Below are 8,002 nucleotides of genomic sequence, written 5' to 3'. Positions count from 1 at the left end.
TATCCATTCTACATGACCTGTCATGTGGTTTGATGCACTTGAGTCAACATACCACACATCGTTGCTTTCTTTTGAATTGTCACAGAATTGGTCATGTGCTGCACCATAAACAAATGCTCATTTCTATCATCACCCTGTCTACTAGAAGATGCATAATTTCCTTGTTGCAATTTTTCATTCATGATGTCATTCTCCTTTTTATAGCAGTCTTTAGCCATATGACCCATTTTACCACAGTAGTAGCATTCAACATTGATGTTTGCATTTTGGCCTCTTTGCCATCCACCACGACCTCTTTGGCTCCCCCTACCTCTAGAGTTACCACGTCCTCCTCCATAGGACTAGTTTTCTTGAGTTTGCTGCATATTCTGATTTCTACCACGGCCTCCAGATCGGCCTCCTCTACCTCTACCTCTACCTCTTCCAGCATTTGAGTAGAAGACAACTTCTTTTGAAGTTCTTCTTGAAGAAGATGCACCACCATTTCTCTGCTCCTCAGAAATTAGAAGAGCAATCAACTCCTCAAAATCAGGAAATCTTTCATGGACGGAAATGGATGTTCGGAATTGTGCATAATCCTTTCCTAGACCATTCAAGGTCACAGAAACTAAATCATCATCTTCCACTAGCGACCCAATAGAAGCAAGTGTATCTACAATCTTCTTCACCTTCATGTGGTAGTCATTGATGCTCATACTTTCTCTTTGCACATTGTGCAACTCTTGCTTGAGTTGCATTTTCCTAGCTTGCGTATTTGTGCTATATATTTTTGACAAAGTATCCCATGCCTCCTTTGGCATACTTGCATCTTGAATATGCACAATCATAGAGTCTGAAATGTTGATAGACAGCCAGTACATAACTTTCCTGGCTCTCTCATGCCATGCTTTAAATGCCTGCATTTGCTGTTGATTGGGAACATCAGGAAGAACTGGTTCTTCTTCATTTCCTGCAACGAATTCCCAATATCCTTTTCCCATAAGGAAATTCGTCGTTCTAAATTTCCATGCTTGGAAGTTATTCTTGTCAAGTTTTTCAGTGACAATCTGTGAAAGAGAATTAGATGCCATTACAGAACATTTCAAAAAATTCTGTCACTGCAAAGAACACAGCTTCAGCCTCATAAGGGCAAATCTGCAAAACTAACGAAAGTGGTATTTGACCACACAGTCACTTCCTAGTGACGATTTTGCATCAACAGGCAACAAGGATGATTCTGTAACTCCCAATGTCTCTGCGCACAGGCATACAATGCAATTTCTACAGTAACTTTTCACCGACCTGTAGAACAGTGGTCACACAGTGAAAACAGGACCTTTTCCTGAGTGCGTGTAGAAAACTTCCGACTCCAAAACAAGCCCGGAAATGGCCTCAAATCAAAAAAACAGGGCAACGAAGGGCTAAAGCGCGGTCCCGCAGCATATACTGCCCTCTTACTACACCGCGAAGGGCGTCTCAATCTGAGACAATGCACTCTTGCACTTTCTGGCTGTGCTACCTGCAGAGACTTGCTCCCAAAACAAAAAAATGAAAGCAACACTGGTCCTCTTACCAGAACACTGCTAACTTGGCTTGCTTTCTTGAGCTCCTTACCATGAACAAGGCTCTCATACCGTGTCAAGATTGTGGGAGAGAAGGAAGGAGTCTCACTTGTAGCTTTCTTGCTTGCACAATGAGGGAATACACACAAAGGTGGAGGCTGCAAACAGTTTTCCTCTTCTTAGTTGTGTAAGCTAAAAGAACTCAAGTACATAGAAATAGAAAAACCCTATATATGGGTCTCAAACCAAACTCAACTAACTAAGGTGGCATACTAACTCAGCCACGAACTAGAGTAGATAAGGATAGATGTCATCTAGCTATTATTCATGGACGATGTACCAACCGCATCTGCAACTAACAAGTCGGTGACATAAATGAACAACCGTCACCCTGGCATATCACGAGTGGAGCTTGATATCTCAACATTACATGTGTTAGTGACACATCGAGGGGCCAATCCCCAAGGTATAGGTGGGTCGCAGTGGGGCCGCGGCAATCAGCTAAGGGATGCCTCCTATGTTGTTCTAGGTGGTGAATTATACCAAAATGTGTAGGGTCTCCCTCTGAGGAGTCTAAGAAGGTTAAGGGTTGGACTATAAACATGATACAAATGCAAAATTTATATGATGGCAGGGCAATGTATCTTGGTACTTCCCGACAGATTGGACTATAAACATGATACAAATGCAAAATGTATATGATGGCCCATTTTAGGTCCCATCAATGGTGCATCTTCCGGGAGCCACCAACAGGTGGTGGTTCTTGAATCTAGGGTTCTTAGGGACCAAATATTCGGTTTATGTCCTCTGACAAGGACCGTCAAGCCGAAATACAAAAAGAAAAATGTGCTAAGACGGATAGATGGTGATTGGAGATTGTAAGGCACTATTCTCTTCAAAGGAGCAGCCTGTTATGCATAAGTGGCAGTGGTTCTAGTAACATAAGTGTTACGAGTAGCTCTTTGAGTGCAAGTGGAAGTCTTGGTACTTCCCTTCTTCCAATTAATCAACCCACTTCAAGTGGCGGTGTAGTTGTACCTACACAAACTCCTGCTATCAATCCAATTGTAGCCATTGCATAACCCATCCCAATTTCAATAGGTAAATCGAATTTACCAGCATTAGGAGCACCTTTACCCATTTTCCATGGGTTAGCAAAAGAAGATGGAGAACTCCATATTAAGGAGTTCCAAACGCTCATGTTCAATTATCGAATCCAAGATGAAGGACACCTAACGGTGTTCCTAAACATGACGTTAAAAAAGGAAAAGCAACAGTGTGGTATCACTGTCTAGAAGCAGGAACCATAACTAGTAGTGCCCAATTCTTTACGAATTTTCATAGAGAGTTTTCTCCTGAGAAGGGTGGACAGTATTAGTTGCATGTCTTGAATGTAACACGCCAAGAGCCAAATGAGAATGTCCAGGCCTATGCCAAGAAACTAAAGCAAGTTCTTCGCAAACTTAATGGTTATATTCCCATTCCAGCGACTGCACAGTTGCAATATCTCCTACATGGATTGGATTTTAATATCCAGGTGCAGCTTAGTAGTGTCTCTTTGGCCAACATTTGTTAGAAGATAGGCATAAGAACCCACTATAAGCAAGGGAGTATGAGGGCTGGTGGCTGTGAATAGCCTTAGGGGCAGGGAAAACCCTAACCTTAGCTTAGCAGAGGATATATAAATAGCCTATGGGTCACTATCAAGTGTGAGATAGAGTGTACCCAAGTTGTACCTTGAGCAACTTATTAAACAAGAATTTATTCTTGTACTTTGAGCCTCTTTCTCCCTCTTGTGCACACATTCCAATGCTACAACTTTGCTTTCTAACATGGTATCAGAGCCTCCTATGATCCCCTTAGCTTCCTATACCCTAAGCCTCACTAAGTGCACATGATTGTGCATCATCTTCATCTTTTACCTCTTGCCTCCATAGCCAAACCAGACCCACCTCTGATGGAGGACTTGGGGAGGACAAAGGAGGCCATATCAACTCCTGCTTTCTCTTGGAGATCTCTTCCCCACATTAGGGCACAACTCCTCGTCAAGTCTGGCCCCAACATTGTCCACGACTGAGCCCAACATTGCGTGTTTTCCAGAACAAGTGCAGTTTTCTATCAGCGTGTCATTCGTACTACTATGCACATAGCAAGTGATGCAATCTCAGCAACCACCTTGGGGCTTTGATAGCCCCCCTAGTGGGCTATCTGTAAAATATTACACGGCGCAGCGAACAGAATCTGAGAAAGAGATAGAGAGTACACAACAGATAAGAGGAGAATCAGTAAAATTCTTTAACTCCAAACAACTGATACAAAGATGGCTCTGTCCACCCGTGCGCTTCCAATGAATGAAGCTTAGATGGCGATCTAGACAGAAGATAGGTGAAGAGCTTAAGGCTAGCTGGAACAACAACTCTGACTGGGTGAAAGATGAGTGTGAGATGGCTGCGAAGGGGTTTAGCTTTTATAGCCCGCGAAGGTCGTTAGGTCGGCCTGCTGACCGACCTACCATATGAGCCTCCACTAGTCGGCCAGGGAATATTCCAGGGAATATTCCCTTTACCATCGGGCCGGGGGCGCTGCCCCCGGACCCCCGCCAGGGGGGCCGCTTCCGCGGCCCCCGGACCCCACAATAGGGGCCCCTTTTAACTCCCTTACCACGCAACTCAATGCAATGTGCCTCGAGTTGCTACCAGCATAACCACTCCGTCTAACCCAAAGATTAGACCCACAACAGTCACCTTTTTGCCATCCGGTCACATAGACCTCATCTGATATACAAGTCAGGACTCAACCAATGTCCGGGCTCACATTTGGCTTCTCCTCATAATGGGGGCCTTACAACTTTGAGCACCATGGATCATTGGTAGCACCTAATGAGGGTGGGGCATTGATCATATCTAACACCCCCCCTCAATGTCCACCCATAGGTTAACTATCTCCTCGGCCCAATGCCGAGTCTCTGAAGATGAACTTGAAGCAGATCCTTCGTAAGTGCTTTGGTGAAGATATCTGCTCCATTCTCCTCTGTTGGACAGTAGACCAATTCCACTATCCCATCCTCCATCAAATCACGCACATAGTGATACTGGATCTCTATATGTTTGGTGCGTGCATGAAACACTGGATTTTTGGCAATGGCGATGCAACTCTGATTGTCACATCTCAGCACAGTTGGTTCTTCATCCTGCACTCCCATATGCCATAGAATCCTTCTCAACCATACGGCCTCACATGCAGCAAAACAAGCTGCCTTGTACTCTGCTTCGGTAGAAGACAATGCCACTGTTGGTTGCTTCTTACTAATCCAAGAGAAAATTCCTGAACCCAAAGAGAAACAATAACCAGAAACTGACTTCCTGGAATCAATGTCTCCTGCCCAATCTGAGTCACAGTTCCCCACAAGAGAAGTTCCGAAACTGTATGTGATACCATAGTCAAGAGTTTTCTTCAAGTATCTGAGCACCCGCATCCCAGCCTTCCAATGACTCTCATGAGGTTTGTTTGAGAACCTGCTCAAAACACCAACAGCAAAACTGATATCTGGTCTGGTGTTACACAAGTAGATTAGACTGCCGACCAACCTCCTATACCTCCCAATGTCTGCTAGTGCTGATGTATCCTCAACGGATAACTTTACATTCACCTCCATAGGTGTAGCTATCTCCTTGCACTCGGTCATGCCAAATGCCTTCAAGATCTCCCATGCATACTTCTTCTGAGAGATGAAGATCTTTCCTGGCTCTTGCCAGACTTCAATCCCCAAACAATAGTGCAGCAAGCCCAAGTCTGTCATTTCAAACTCAAAACTCAAAGCCTTTCGAGTTTGGTTGATCATATCTTCATAGTCACCTGTAATAAGAAGGTCGTCCACATATAGGACAATCACTACAGACTTTTTACCATCCCTGTAAACATACAAGTTAGCATCTGAGGCACATCTTTTGAAGTTTAGGTTTAAAAAGAACCTATCTATCCGCTGGTACCATGCTCTGGGGGCTTGTTTCAGCCCATACAATGCCTTCTTCAGTTTACACACTTTGTTCTCAGAATGGGGGGCCTCAAACCCTGGTGGCTGAGCCACGTACACCTCCTCCTTGAGGTCACCATTTAAGAACGCTGACTTAACATCCATTTGGTACACTGGCCACTTCTTGTGGGCAGCCACTGCAAGTACCGTGCGAATAGTGGTCATTCTGGCAGTTGGGGCAAATGACTCTTGAAAATCAAACCCTTCAACTTGTGAAAATCCTTGGACAACCAGTCTAGCTTTGTACTTTTCTAAGGTACCATCAGCCTTGTACTTTACCTTCCAGATCCACTTGGTGCCAATAATCTTCCGCTTTGCTGGCCGATCCACTAGCTCCCAAGTGTCATTCTTCATTATGCTGTCATACTCCGCCTGCATAGCAGCCTTCCATGATGGATCTGCAAGTGCTTCTTCTAAGTCAGTTGGCTCCTTTACTTCTCTCATAATCTCAACCATCAAGGCCATGTTGACTATGTGAGCAGAAGCCCTCCTTTGCTCCTCTATTCTCTGAGACCTCCTTGGTCCGTCTGCCTTCTCCTCAACAGATGCAGGCATAGGATTATTGTGGTCATAGAGCTGCTTCACCCAGCGCGGCAATGGCTTTTCCGGTGGGGTGATGTCAGGTTGGTGAACTTTTTCCTCATCATCTGAAGATGATGCTTCCTCCTCCTTAAGGATAGGGATAGCTCTCGGGACAGGTTCATAGTGGACTACTTCTTCGCTTGATGATAAAGTGGAAGACCTTGCCTTCTCCTCCTCCACTGTATGCGGCTCCTCCTTGAACACCACATCACGGCTCGCGATGATCTTCTTTGCCTCTTGGTCATATAACTTGTAAGCCTTCTGCTCATCACTATAACCCAAGAAGATACATTTTCTGCTTTTTGGTTGTAACTTGTTTCTCTTCTCATCTGGAACATGTGCATAACATTCACATCCAAAAATTCTGAAATGTGAAACAGATGGTTTCTTACCAGTGTAAGCCTCATGAGGTGTTTTTCCCTTGAGAGCCTTTGTGTAGCTCCGATTTAGAATGTAGACTGCAGTATTAACAGCTTCAGCCCAAAAATGGTTAGGCAATCCCTTGCCCTTTAGCATGCATCTTGCCATCTCCACAATGGTACGATTCCTGCGTTCCACAACACCATTCTGCTGAGGTGTGTGAGGCGTCGTCAATTGACGCTTGATCCCTTTGCTCTTGCAAAAGCCTTCAAACTCCTTTGAGTTGAACTCACCACCACCATCTGTTCTAAATTTCTTCACACTTTTCCCTGTTTCATTCTCAACAAGTATTAGCCATTCTTTAAACTTACCAAAAGCTTGAGCCTTATCACGAAGGAAGTACACCCACATCTTCCTACTGTAGTCGTCGACAATCAACATAAAATAAGAAGATCCCCCCAAGGCCTGTGTAGGCATCTTACCACACAAGTCAGCATGCACCAACTCTAGAGGAGCATGTGCTCTATTCTTGCTTTCTTGTGGAAATGCCTTTCTCTGTTGCTTGCCCATCATACAAGCTTCACATGGTTCCTTCAATTCAGTTATTGTAGGTAGGTGAGCAACCATACCTTGCTTTTGCATCTCCTTCAATACTGCAAATCCGATGTGTCCAAACCTTTCATGCCAAAGCTTACTTGTGCCCACTCCAGCGGTGGCTGTAAGAGCACTTAGCTCATACAGGTTGTTCCTTCTTTCTCCTTTGCCAACAATTGTGCCAGCACTATCAATAATTTCTGCACCTGTCTTCTTGAACCTCACTTCATGACCAAGATCAGTTATGGCAGCAACTGATAAGAGATTTCTCCTGATTTCGGGAACATACAACACATTTGAAAGCTTTTTGACTTCACCATTTGCAGCAACAAAAGAAATAGTACCTGTGCCCGCAGCAGGGCATTTAGCATCATTTCCAACCGTCACAGTGATGGATTCTTGTAGAGGCTGCATAGAACTGTATAGACCTTTCTTGTTGGTCATGTGACGGGAGGCCCCACTATCCAACACCCAAGAGTCAGTGGTAGATTCTTCTTGCGCCGAGGAGCACACTTCCTCAATGGTCGCCATGAATAATTCCAACTCTGCTTCAGCCGTATTGGCTGTCTCTTTCCCTTTAGTTTTAAGGGTACCATTCTTTTCATCTGCCTTCTTGACACGACAATCTGCAATCGCATGTCCTTTCTTCTTACAGTAGAAGCACTCTCCTTGAAACTTCTTCTTGCCGCCCTTTTTCTTTTTGTCACCATCATTTTTGGTGGAGGAAACACCTTTGCCTTTTGCATTGGCAGAGAATGCAGCATCTCCATTGTTGCTTCCTTCTCGGGCTTTCAGCCTCAACTCCTCCTCCATTAATAATGCACAAAACTCCTCAAAAGTCAAAGCTTGAGGTCTCACCTGAGTATTAAGGGCAGTTACTAGTCCATCAAAC

This window comes from Lygodium microphyllum, chromosome 8 (assembly GCF_053477565.2).
Source record: "Lygodium microphyllum isolate KBCC chromosome 8, Lygodium_microphyllum_v1.1.10, whole genome shotgun sequence".
Classification (NCBI taxonomy): domain Eukaryota; kingdom Viridiplantae; phylum Streptophyta; class Polypodiopsida; order Schizaeales; family Lygodiaceae; genus Lygodium; species Lygodium microphyllum.
The sequence above is the reverse complement of the archived record's forward strand: the minus strand, read 5'-3'. Positions refer to the sequence as shown.